Source organism: Anas acuta, chromosome 20 (assembly GCF_963932015.1).
Source record: "Anas acuta chromosome 20, bAnaAcu1.1, whole genome shotgun sequence".
In the NCBI taxonomy this organism is placed as follows: Eukaryota; Metazoa; Chordata; class Aves; order Anseriformes; family Anatidae; genus Anas; species Anas acuta.
The window spans coordinates 2978905-2990726 of NC_088998.1; the positions used below are offsets into that span (position 1 = coordinate 2978905).

The 11822-nt window shown below is 49.2% G+C and overlaps 1 long non-coding RNA gene across 1 annotated transcript; it reads left to right on the forward strand.

Moving 5' to 3' along the window:
* Nucleotides 1-576: 576 nt before the first annotated feature.
* LOC137842792 (uncharacterized) lies at nt 577-9040 on the forward strand. The gene is made up of 4 exons (XR_011089216.1): nt 577-3386; nt 4178-4229; nt 4640-4775; nt 5536-9040. It is a non-coding gene; the product is annotated as an uncharacterized lncRNA (long non-coding RNA).
* The last annotated feature ends 2782 nt before the right edge of the window (nt 9041-11822 follow it).

The following is an 11822-nucleotide window of genomic DNA, read 5'->3' on the forward strand; positions in this document are numbered from 1 at the left end:
TGAGCTCGTCACTCTGGAGTAGCTTAGCCAATCGCTTTTTGTATTCAAACAAGCACCTTACTGTTCAAATAGCAGCGTCCATTTGGCCAGTCAAAACAGCAGTCTGGGAAATGAGACTTATTGTTGAGTTCAGAAGCAAACAAGCTGGGTTTCACACAGCCTTAGTGCTTTAGCAGAAATCCCAGGTTAACAACACAGCCAGAGGCAGGGCTTAGGCAAAACAAGGGCGCAGGGGTGCAGAGGGTTCCTCCAGTGCTGCTCACGTATGCAGGGTGAGAGGCCAGGTAGCAGCTTGTTGCTGGCAGGCTGCTTGGATGAGCTTTTCTCCCTCCACCCTGCACCCCTTTGTTCAAGCAGAGGTGTCAGAAGAACGTGCCGCAGGGGCTGAGCCTCTGGTGTGGCTCTGACGGCAGTCAGAGGTTTGTTTGCCTATTTTCTGGACTCCAGCCGGCTGTGTGCCCTGCAGCTGACATGAGCCCATATTTTGAGGTGCCAAGGGTGTAAAGCCAGCCTTTTTAACAGGCTTTTCTTCAGGCCTGAAGACTTGGTCTTGGGGGATAACCGGTAAAGAAAATTACCTCCACGGCCCAGTGATGCTTTGCTGGGTGCAATGCTCAGGGATGTTCTTTGTAAGAAATACTGATGCTTTAAAAGGAAAAAATGAAAAAAAAAAAAAAAAAAAGCTGCCACGAGGAGTTGCTGCGCAAGCAGAACAAGCCACGTGCACAGGGCTGGACGCACACGGGACTTGCAGTATGCACCAGGTTTGTTTGTGGTTCAGGTCCTTATCTGCAAGAAATGGTGATAAACGCATCCCAGTGTGGTTAGCCCGTGAGGTGTCTCTGTCGTTAGACTTATCGTTCCTGCGCTGAGCAATGCTGATGTGTCTATGCCCGGGTGTGCTGCACGGCCCAGCGCGGCTGCAAGGCTGCGCTGATAAGGCCGCACCATCAGGAGGCCGGCGAAGGGAAGATCCTGTCACTGTGCAGGTCCATAGCCCTCATCTGGAGTGAGGGGTGACAAAAATCATCCTCCCTGGGAGAGGACAGGGGGTGGGGGGTGTCCAGGGAACAGAGCAGTTGCTTCTTGTTGCTTAGGCACAGCTGCTGGGGTCAGGACTGGCTTTTTGCCTGGAGGTGCTGCCACATCTCCAGGTCTTTTAGGCTGTTTGTGTCCCCACCTGCAAGGCCCTGAGGTGGCGAGCCCACCCCTGGGAGCTGGGAGGGACCGAGGGAAGGCCGAGCTCCCAGCCATGGCCATGCAGGTCTCAGGGTGGGCTGGATGAGTCTGGGGGCCCCATCCCCAGCGCAGGGCCCTGTTCCAAGAGGTTTCATCACACGTGAGTCACACGAGCAAGAAGAACGTGTCATCATTGCCCTTTCACATCTCTGCGTAAAGTGAGACATCCAAAGCACGAGTCACTGGCTGATGCTCGTGGAGGAAATTGGTGACGAAAGCAGAATCCAGTCCTGGCCTGCAGCCAGATACAGACGCGGTGTTTCCCAGAGGCAAATAGGTGGTGTCTGGGCTAACACCCATGTGCCCCGCACGGCATGGCAGCATTTGGGGATGGGCAGAAGTCTGGAATGGCCTGGAAAGGAAGTGTTGTCATGAAGTTTCTCAAAAGCTACAACAGATGAAAGGTAAATGAATGGGAAAAAAAAAAAAAAAAGTTAAATTTTCTTTTGTGGAATTATCCCCCATTTACAGCGGCTAAAGCATAAAAAACGGATTTAAAAGCTCTGCCCAAATTCATGCCTGGTGAATGGTCTTGCACATTAGCATGTGACGTAAGCTGCCACACCAATATCAAGTGACAATAAAGAGGAAAGTTATTTATGAGACTTGTTAGCATAACTGTTCTTCTGAGGAATAGAGCTGCCACTCCGCAGTAACACAGCACACATGTGATTTATGGCTTGCAGCTGAGATCAGCAGTTATTTGTGTGCCAGCCTTTCCTGTACCTCATGTGCAGGCCTTCAGACACCTCTGGCTCATGTTAAAGTAGGTGATTGATGGAGAATCTGAGCTGGCACCTAGAGTCAAACAGAAAAGGAAAATATTGGCTCCCGTTTGGGTAGTTCCTAATCTCAGCAAAATTAGGAAAGCCTTGTGGCTAATGAAGTAAGTCATCTAGATCATCTTGACCAGCCCTTTCTTCTTGCAAAACTGTATTACTGTAAAAGAGGGAAGAAAGCACAAGTTGCCAACGTGTTGAGAATGTGGAGTAGAGATTGCCTGGAACTAGCTGTTAGGACAACATAAATCCACAGAAAGTCCCCTCCACCACTGGGGGGCCAAGGCCATCTCTGGGCAGGCCCATGCAGGCAGGGAGGGCTGGTGAAGGTGCCGCAGGGCTCATCAGGGGACACATCTCCCAGGGGTGCTTTTCTAGGGGCAACGTGTCTCTGTTGGGCTCAGCACTGAATTTGGACATTTAAGAGTTTAAAAACGGAGTGAGAGGGAAATTGAGAGCTGCAAGGCCCGACTCAAGGATGGCAGAAATTGATTAAGGGATTGTACGTGACTTTGCCAAGAGGTGACCGTGGGGCACCAGTGGGAAGCCAGAAGAAAACTTTTTGGTTGCATCTTCAAAACCACAGCCCAGCCTTCCTGAAACACTTTCAGCCAAAGGCTCACTCCTGGCAGAGCAGTGACAAAAAAGGAAAAACACAAACCTAAGTAAAAGGTTAAGGCCTGTCAGTTTTGAAGGAATAAGAATCATTTATTGCAGTAATCATGGTCGGTGATGTGAGATTCATACTTTGCAGAGGTGTGGAAAAGGCAAATTTATTTGCAGTTATTGCAAGGTGTGTGGCTGTTTCTCCAATCAGGCAGATTTCTGGGAAAGCGTGAATGGTAAGAGCCGCAAAGGACAGCCAGGGACATAAAGTGTCTTTGGAGAAATCCCCCAATGAGCAAACACAGCCCAGGATGCACAAAACTGCCTAGCAGAGCCTTGGGCTTAACCTGAGTGATGAAGGTGCCCTTTTGAGCAGAACGACCAGATGGTGATGAAGATACAGCAGGGCCGGCCAGTGCCACGTCACAGAGCCAATACGAAAGCAAAGAAACCAGAACGAGTGACAAAAAGTGACTAATTTGCCCAGAAGGATGTTGCCTGAGTAAGCAGTCAGTCATTTCAGGATTCAGAGCACCGACGAGCCCTCTCTCATGCGGTTATCTTGAAGGTCACAATGGCATGAGGTGCTGGGAAGCAGTCCCAAGGCTCGGTGATGAGCCTAACCTCAGAGCCACCATCACACACGGGTTGTTGAATTTCCCCTCTACCTATTATTTCCTGATTCAGCTTTGGCCCCTGTACCTGTTCTCTGTGAACCTGCAACCGGAGAAGGGACGGGAAACTTTTACCGGGACCGCAAAGGTACAAATGACACTTCAACTCCTTGTTGTTTGCTTTTATCCGCTCAAAAATATGTTTATATACATATATATGACTGAATGGAAAGATGGGGTGGAATTTTTTTTTGGTTGCTTAATATTTCCATGTGTTTTTCTGAAATGATTTAACGAATGGCTGCTGAAGTAGTTTGCGGTAAATGGGTAAGAGGCGTTAGCCTCGGAAACCGTACAGTTAGGCGACTCTCCTGCATCTCCAAGGTCCCTCCACTAGCTCTTCGGCCACGTGCAGTACATGTCCTTGCACTGACACCCCAGTTCCACCTCTGAAGCCTTGCCCTCAGGGCCCTGTGGCTGGGGGAGGCCAGGATGGAGACCCTGGCCTAGCTGCCAGCCCCCCATCGGAGGCACTTCCCGCGGGGCTGGGTGCTCCACCAGGCTGCACAAAGTGCTCGGTCAAAGGAAAATGAGGCAGGAGCCTGATATGAGCAGCTTTCATTCTGGAAGCCTTCCTGCCCATTGTTTCAAATTATGTTTTTTCTTCTTAATCTACTTCTCAGCTCAGAACTGATTAAAAAATGAGTAGAAGTTGGAGTAATTTCAGCATCTGCATGTTACTTTGACCCTATCCGGTGCTTTCTCTACCCCTGACCCACACATCCTTTCCCAGTGGAAACTGCAGCTCCATACTCACCCTGCCAGAGACAGCAGGAGGTGTTGGAGGATGTTTTCTGTTTATCTGAGGTGTGAAATATAATTACTTCTGCTTGATATTGCAAGGGTTTAAAATGATCAATTTTTGTGAAATCTCTGCAGTGGGTGCTGAGCCTTATCTCCTTCCAGTGCGCTGACAACACAGCCTGCATAGGCGAGTCCCCATTTATTTAGTCGAAATTTGCTAGTTGCTTAGTTGACTCAGTTCTCGCCCCCATCACGCGGTGCAGAACAATAACCTCCTGGCTCAGCAAACTGAGTCCAGCCCTGGGTAGGTGCATGTCTCTCATTCATTCTGAATCTGGAGCAGAAAGTCCAGACCCAAACCAGAAAGCAGGGTACGCACCGTCTGGTGGGACTGCTCTTATTTCTGAGCTTGGCTGTGGCTTTGGGACCAGATAAACCGTTAAATCTCTTGGCCCAAGCTCTGAGGTGCAATACCAAAATATTAGAGATTTTACCTTACTTTAAAAAGTTCCTGTGCTAAGCCAGTGGATGGAGGGGACTGGGTGTAAAACAGCCCGGAGTGGCTTGATGCTGGCAGGGATTTCCCTTTTTTTGCAGTGCTCAGAGACCTGGCTGGCAGCGTGGCGGTGGGCTGTGGAGGTGTGCTGAGCGTGTCCTGCCACGCTGGAGAGGAGTGGCTTTGCCACGGGAGCATCTTCTACTGCCTGCAGCAAGAATGTGAGCGTTTCACAAGGTCTGTTTTGAAGTGACTCTCTAAGGTTTTGTGCGTCTGTACGTGTGTGTTTGAGTGTGGCACTCTGCTATCTGTGTGGATGTGTCCCCAGAGGACAGGGGGGCAGCACAGAGGTAGGAAGGAGTTCACACAGTGCTCAGAAGCAGGAGCCATGCCCTGGCTCACGGCCATACCCGAGCAGTTCCTCTAAAGTACTTGGCTTGCTCCTTTCCTCCACTATTCCCTTTTCCCCTTTATCATGACAATGCACGCAGCCTCCACCCAGAGCCAGGCCTGCCTTGTGCTACTCCTGTTTGGCTCCCAGCAGAACCCAGCAGAAACTACCAGACTTGAATGTTTCCTTCCCATCGCTGCCTGTGGGACCTGCTGCAGCTAAAGGGCCAGGGGTGGTGGGCTTGGTCCTTCCCCCCCTGCTCCAACTCTGCTGGGGTGGGCAGCTCAGGAGCAGAAAATGTCACCCTGGGGAGCTGATTGTGCCAGGGTGGAGGAAAACCTGCTGTAGGGCATCCAGCCACTCCGTGTTTGGCTGCTGTTCCCCAGTCACAATTCCCACAGCTCCACACAGACAATAGTCAGGCATCCCTTGAGCCACATCAGCCCCGTCACACCAGCAATTTGTCTGGCAGGTCCCTGATGTGGGCTTTCACCCTCGGTGAAACAACAATTCCCTCCCCATCTCAGCACATGCTGTGTGGCACTTCCAAGTCAATCATCTCCAAGTAATCAGAACCAAGGTAAAACACCAGTTCTGCCTTTACAGGGAAAGGCAAGGCTGTGTGACAGAGCCTGGCAAAAACAAGGCAGCTTGAAGCCACCCCAGGGTACAACCATCTCCCGCCCCAACACAAAGCCAGGACGTTACAGGAGCAGGATTGCAGCAGATTTTGTCTCCAGCCTTTCAGATACACATTGCTGGGAGCTGTTTGCAGAAACCTTGGAGGAGGAGTCGGAGACTGGGGACATGGAGAGCTGCAGAGAATTGGTTCTGGGCTGGCTGCTCACCCCCAGCTTCCCTTCCTTGTTCTGGCTGGGGCTGGGAGTTGCGCTGCCAAAAACCAGCATGGTATCAGCCCATGCTCACCCCCGTCTTGCTGTGCTGAGGCTGAATGTGGTTGCAGCAACAACAAGCCTGGCACAAAGTTTTATTTTATTTTTAGCCTGACTGGAAGCAGAAAGCAATAGATATTTTGCCACTGAGCAATTTCCGTCTCTGTTTTGCAAACTCAAGATGATTCTGCAGCTCAGGTAAACATGCAGAATGCCCCAGGCTTTGCACCTCTCCTTGGCTTCCCATCACCTCTGCCCACCCCGAGCCACAGCAAGCAGAGAAGAAAGGCCGAGGCACCAGTCTGGGACTTGGATGGCTGGCGTGGAAGCCACAGAGCCTCTGTGTCCTTCCATCCCTTGGTTTTGTCCCTGATGGGGCCCAGTGCACAGGAGTGCCCTCAAATTGGGATGGTCACAGGTGTGCTCAGAGCAGCGGCGTGTAAATGCCACCTATAAATAACTGCCACGCTGATGGCGCAAGCAAGACAATTTTGAGCCCATACTGAGCACGTGGCTGCAGCTCGACAGTAAAGATGACACATTGAGAAATAATTCTCCTGGTTACATCAGAGCCAGGAAACTCTCTCAATTAGAGAAATATCCTTTCCACTATGAGACATACCCAACATTCACTTATCTCAGCACTCTCTTAATCCCAGGCGCCATGCCCTGCTTTGCAAGCACCCGGTAAGGAAGGTTTAATTTTGGAGCTGAGGTGCCCCGAGGCTGTAGGCAGTGAAACGTCAGCTGGGTTTTAGGGATGTTGCTTGTAGGTTGCAGCAAGACTGCTTTGGTCTTCTGCTGACTTCGGTGGTTTGCAATAGATCTGGCAGCAGTTGCCTCTTTGGCTGTGACGACCCCAGTGGTTCCACGTGGTAGGACGCAAAGAAAAAGGCCCATCCTCGTGAGTCTCAAAACTTTTTACCAAGTTCTCAATTTTGTTTTAATTTTGATTTTGAGATTTTCCCCATGACTCAGAGCTTGTTCCTTTTCTGCTGCTCTTGAACCGTGGCCTGCTCCTGATTTACTCCAATCCCAATGGAATCAGCCCCAAACCTCTCGTTCCCCACATCACACACAGGCTCCTCCAGCTACCTCAGCCTCCTCCGCCCTCTGTGCCAGGCTGTCCTGGGGCACCCTCCTGCACCTGCCGGGGACCTGCACCAGGGCACGACACGGTTTTCTCACTCTCCATCTCCAAATTCACCACTTATCTTCCTGTGCTCTGTGGTGGCCATCTGAGAGGGACCCAGGGCTGTGCTGGGGCAAAGCTGCCAGCCCAACATGCGGCTCCATTACTCTGAACTTTGGGTGTTCTCATCCTCCTCTGCCCCTTCAGTAATAAAGCTTGGTGCTGCTGGCTTCAGCCAACCAGCCCTACCTGCTTTTTACTTCCATTTTTTAACCATTTCTGCTTCTTTATCTCCTGCAAGCCCCACTGCTACCCGAGCTCTGCATAGGCTGGGCAGAAGGTGCTGAGGCCGGAGCTGATCCCAGCCCAGAGAGCAAGACCAAGGCCATTTGCTGGTGTCATCTGTGGTCCTGTGGCGATGGGGACAGCCCGATCATGGTGGGAGCCACATGGTGCTGGTGTTGCTCTCTGCTGCATTAATTTTTTATTTTTTTTTCCTTCTCTTTTTAGTGCCACTGGCAGAGCTTCCCCGCCTGCTGGTGTGCTCACTGATGTCTCCTGTGGGAACCTTGACAGGCGCCAGCTGAGCCTCCTCTGCAGCTGCTGTGTGGGAAGCCATCGAGGCTGAACCCTAATGGGCCCAAATATCTCAGATGGGTAGATGAGATCTTTGCTATTGAGAGGAAATTGATTTGGAAATGTAATGTGAAGTGCAAGCAAAGCATACAACTACTAAGCCCAAGGCTGTGTTGCCCTGCTTTCACAAAGCTCCCGGTTATTGTTTCCACTTACTGGGTTATACTCCAAAGGAACGACAGCTGTATTTGTTTCCACTTACTAGGTGCTCTGCATCTCCAGAACACATAAAAATGTCTTCCAATTTCCTGAAGCAAAGACAATCTCTTCAAGTAGTTACACTGAAGAGCTCACACTTTGCTAACCTCAAGCTGTAGAACAGGAGTTGGGGAAGAAGGTTTGCTAACATCTTCCCTGGAAATTCACTTTCCTGCACAGCAGAACATGCAGAGAATCTCTCAGGCCCCGCACCAGCCTGCTTTTGATGCTTGGAAAGACCATGAGATGAAGGTGAGCTGCCCGCCTGCACAACCTGCACCTGCCTGGCCCGCAGTGACACCAGTTTCTGGTTACAAGCACAGGGATTCCTGCAGCACTGCTCCCGACTGTGTTTGCAAATTGGAAATACTTCACAAATATCAACCCAAACAACTCTTCTCTCATCTATTTCAGTGCAGCTCTTTTACATGGTGTCAGTCATTCCTCCAGGGAGCAGAAGCACCAGCTCACGCAGCCACCCACTCCCCACAAATAGCAAGTGTCGGATGGGAACAGTCTATCTGAGATTAAAGAAATTTGGAGGTGACTTATTGATCCCAGGAGGAAAACTAAGCCTGACTTCAGTGCTTTGCTCCTCTGCCACGAACCTATGGGAAATGCGTGCAAAGCACTTGCACCAGTGGAAGTGGGAAGCCCTGATTTGGTGCCATCTCACGCTTGTTTTGCACAGAAGGGTTCCTTCCAGAAGCTATGAAGTGGTGTAAAACCAGCCTCGGTTCTTGACACTAGAAAGCTGAGCCAGCCCTACTTCCATAAAGCCCCCCAGAGAAATGACAACAAAAATACCCCTGCAGTCCTTACGGTTTCTCCTGGTGCTGTGCAGAGTGAAGATCTTTGGGACTGGGTCTCTTTCTGTCACCAACCCTTCAGCGTCCTGCTGGCCTTTCTGAAGATGGTTTTTCAGTGCTTTCGTCCTCTCCTCTCTTCTGGTAACAGAGCAGAGTTCTCTTCTCATAGCCCTGGCCCTGGCCGCATCCCACCACCTCCTGCCGTCCCCAGCGGTGAATGAGGTGGTGGCAGGAAGCCCGGCGAGGTCTCTGCACCGCGGTTTCTCGCTCTGCGGTGAGGACGTGGGCATTGCTCACACGGCAGCAGGTGCTGCGGTGCCAGCTCCTACGGCCACTGTGTGGTGGGCAGGGTTAACGGCTTTGTTTTCGCTCCTCACCCACAGAAACAAGCGTGGGTGCCGTCTTTCACTTTTAAGCTCGGTGGCTCGATTTGCCAGGTTGGACAAGAACAAGGTGTGGAGTGGATTTTCTCATGGTCTCAGCATCTCAGGCATTTGGCAGCATCATTTGGTGTGCCTGGGCTCTGTGCTCGTAGGTTTCCTTGTACTCTTTTATTTCACTGTCTGAATATGGTGGTGAGCCAGACTCTTTTGGTCATCTAACCAGAAATACTGTTATTTTATTTTATTTTATTTTATTTTATTTTATTTTATTTTATTTTATTTTATTTTATTTTATTTTATTTTATTTTATTTTATTTTATTTCCTTTCATTTCATTTCATTTCATTTCATTTCATTTCATTTCATTTCATTTCATTTCATTTCATTTCATTTCATTTTTTGGCACTGGACAGCTCAGCAAATAATGGATCATTAAAAGAAAAAAATATATATACTTTTTAAAGAGAGTTCGTGCAAGGTGTTTGCCCACTTTGCTGTCATGCTGGTTTACTGCAACAACTGTCAAGACCACTGCTGATAATGACACAGGAAATTTGATTATCGATACCAAGGACTTATTCTTGTACAAGCAGGTAGCAGCTAGCTGAGGTCCTCCTCCGCCTCTAAAGCATGATACTGCATATTTATATCATAAATAAATAAATTAAATCCCATCTCTCCGAAGGGCAGTTCAGGCAAACACCGAAAGCCTCTGGGCCCCACTCTGTTTCCCAATGCTTGGCATGGGGCACTGGGGGTTTCCTGGGGTGGCACCGTGTCCTGCTCAGCACAGCGCCTCAACAAGCAGCTGCCCTGGTGCCTGCAGTGTGAGCAGAGCCCTCTGAGAGCAATATTTCAATATTTCAATATTTCAGGCATATTTCACCTGAACTCATTCCTCATGCCTGCACATACCAGCGCAGCACTTGGCAACGTGGATGGGATGGGTTCGTGCATTTGCTGGCATCCAAAGAATGAAATACTGAATGATTTTCTGATGAATGAAAGTGAAGTGCTTCGAGGGCTGTGTGCGATTCACCCCCTTCATTCCCTGCCATCCTTAGGGCACTTTCCAAGAGGAAATCTGAACTGGTTCAGTGCCTAAATGTTCCCAGACATCCTGGCGATAAGGATCTGGCTTTGGCTCTGCATCTGCTCTACCTCCTGCAGAGACTGGAGGGGCTCCTCTTGCTTTCTTGTTTTGAGCAACTTATGGGAGGGCTTGGCAATGGCTTGGGAGAAACACAGAGGGACTTTTGGGGCTTGCACAGGTCTGATCAAAATAACTTCATCTCTTATAAGCCAGGAGCAAGCACAGGATACAGCAGTGCAAAGAAGTATGGGAAATAAAAGCCCTGCGTGGCTACTGTAATGAATCTGCACCCAAAAAAATGGAAACTGGAGAGGATGACTTTGGTGAGGACATCTCCCTGCTCTTCGGGACCTTCCTGGGCTTGCCCTGCTTGCTCTTGATGCCCCACTCTGCCTGTCCCTGCTGAACTTGCATTTGTTTTCTGTCCATGAGCTTTTCCATCAACCCCCACAGCCGCCTTTACAGACTCTGTGAACAAATCCACAGCCCCAGGGCTGGCAGCAGCGACATTCCCAGCTGCTGCAGTGGAGCCAGTTCCCTCCGTTTTGAACAGACATGTGGCTTACTTGGGTTTAGCTGAGGTTTAATTTAATTTACTTAAACTAAAGCAGCATAAGGCTGATTAAATTGCAGCAGGGAGCATCCAGGCCAGCTGCTGTGACTACTTCATTCAGCTGAGCACTGCAGAGCTGGGTGGCCTGGGGCTCCGTGCCTCGTGCCGCCTGCACCCTGCTCCTGGATAACCCCGATAAAGCCCACTCCCATCTGCACTTTCACAGATGTTAAAAGCAGACTCCCAGAACTTGTGTCACCTCTTGCTTCTTTATCAGGTCTGAAGGGGCCTTAAAAAATTCCTGTTCTCCCTCTCTGTTGCAGCCTTCTCCTTTACTCGGGAAATGCGTAGATTGGTGGAGAATTAATGAAGATGTCCTGGCAAGGAGACTTCTGCTGGGCTGTTTAAAGCTGTTTGCGTTAGCATTTATTTCACTTGAAGCATTTTGCAATCATCTCGAAGCTCAAGACCACAATTATTTCACCTGACCGATGGTAACACTCATTGCTAATTAGAACCAGGCATGATTTTTTTTTTTTTAATTCAGTGTTGTTTGAAATGTCAAATTTAGGTCAAACAAAACAATTTATTGAAATCTGCATTTTTTTTTTCTTTTTAAGCCAAATTGCTACATTTTAACATTTTTCAGTATAAAATTTTTCAATGTTACATTTAAAAATGAGGCTTCAGTGTTAAATTCAGATACTATTTCATTAAAAAAATGTGATATAGTTTAATTCCCATGAAAATACACAATCAGCCTTCCTCTCCCAACTTGTATTCTGTGTGTAGGAAGAAAAAATATTCATAGTGGATCTGACCTTAATTTTATATTAGATAAAAAAAAATAAATGTGTTATTTCTGAATCACACACGCAGCTTTTGGAGGCTGCAGCACTGGTGTCCATCCCAGCCTGCATCCAGCACCAGCCTCGCAAGGTAGGATGCAGAGCTAGAGGGAGGAAAAGAGAGAAGAGCAAAGGGATCCCCTTCTTGGTAAAGAGATCTGGGAAACCATCTCAGCTGCTCCTCAGTAAGCAGCGTGTACACGCAGCCTGCAGCCCAGCTTCAAGCACAACTTGCCCAACTTTGCTGCAGTCTCCCACTGCTTTCCACAAACTCCTTGCAATTTATGCTGTGAAATCATTGAGCATCTTTGGCGTGGTTGCAGCACGCACCATGCATATGGCCTGCCAA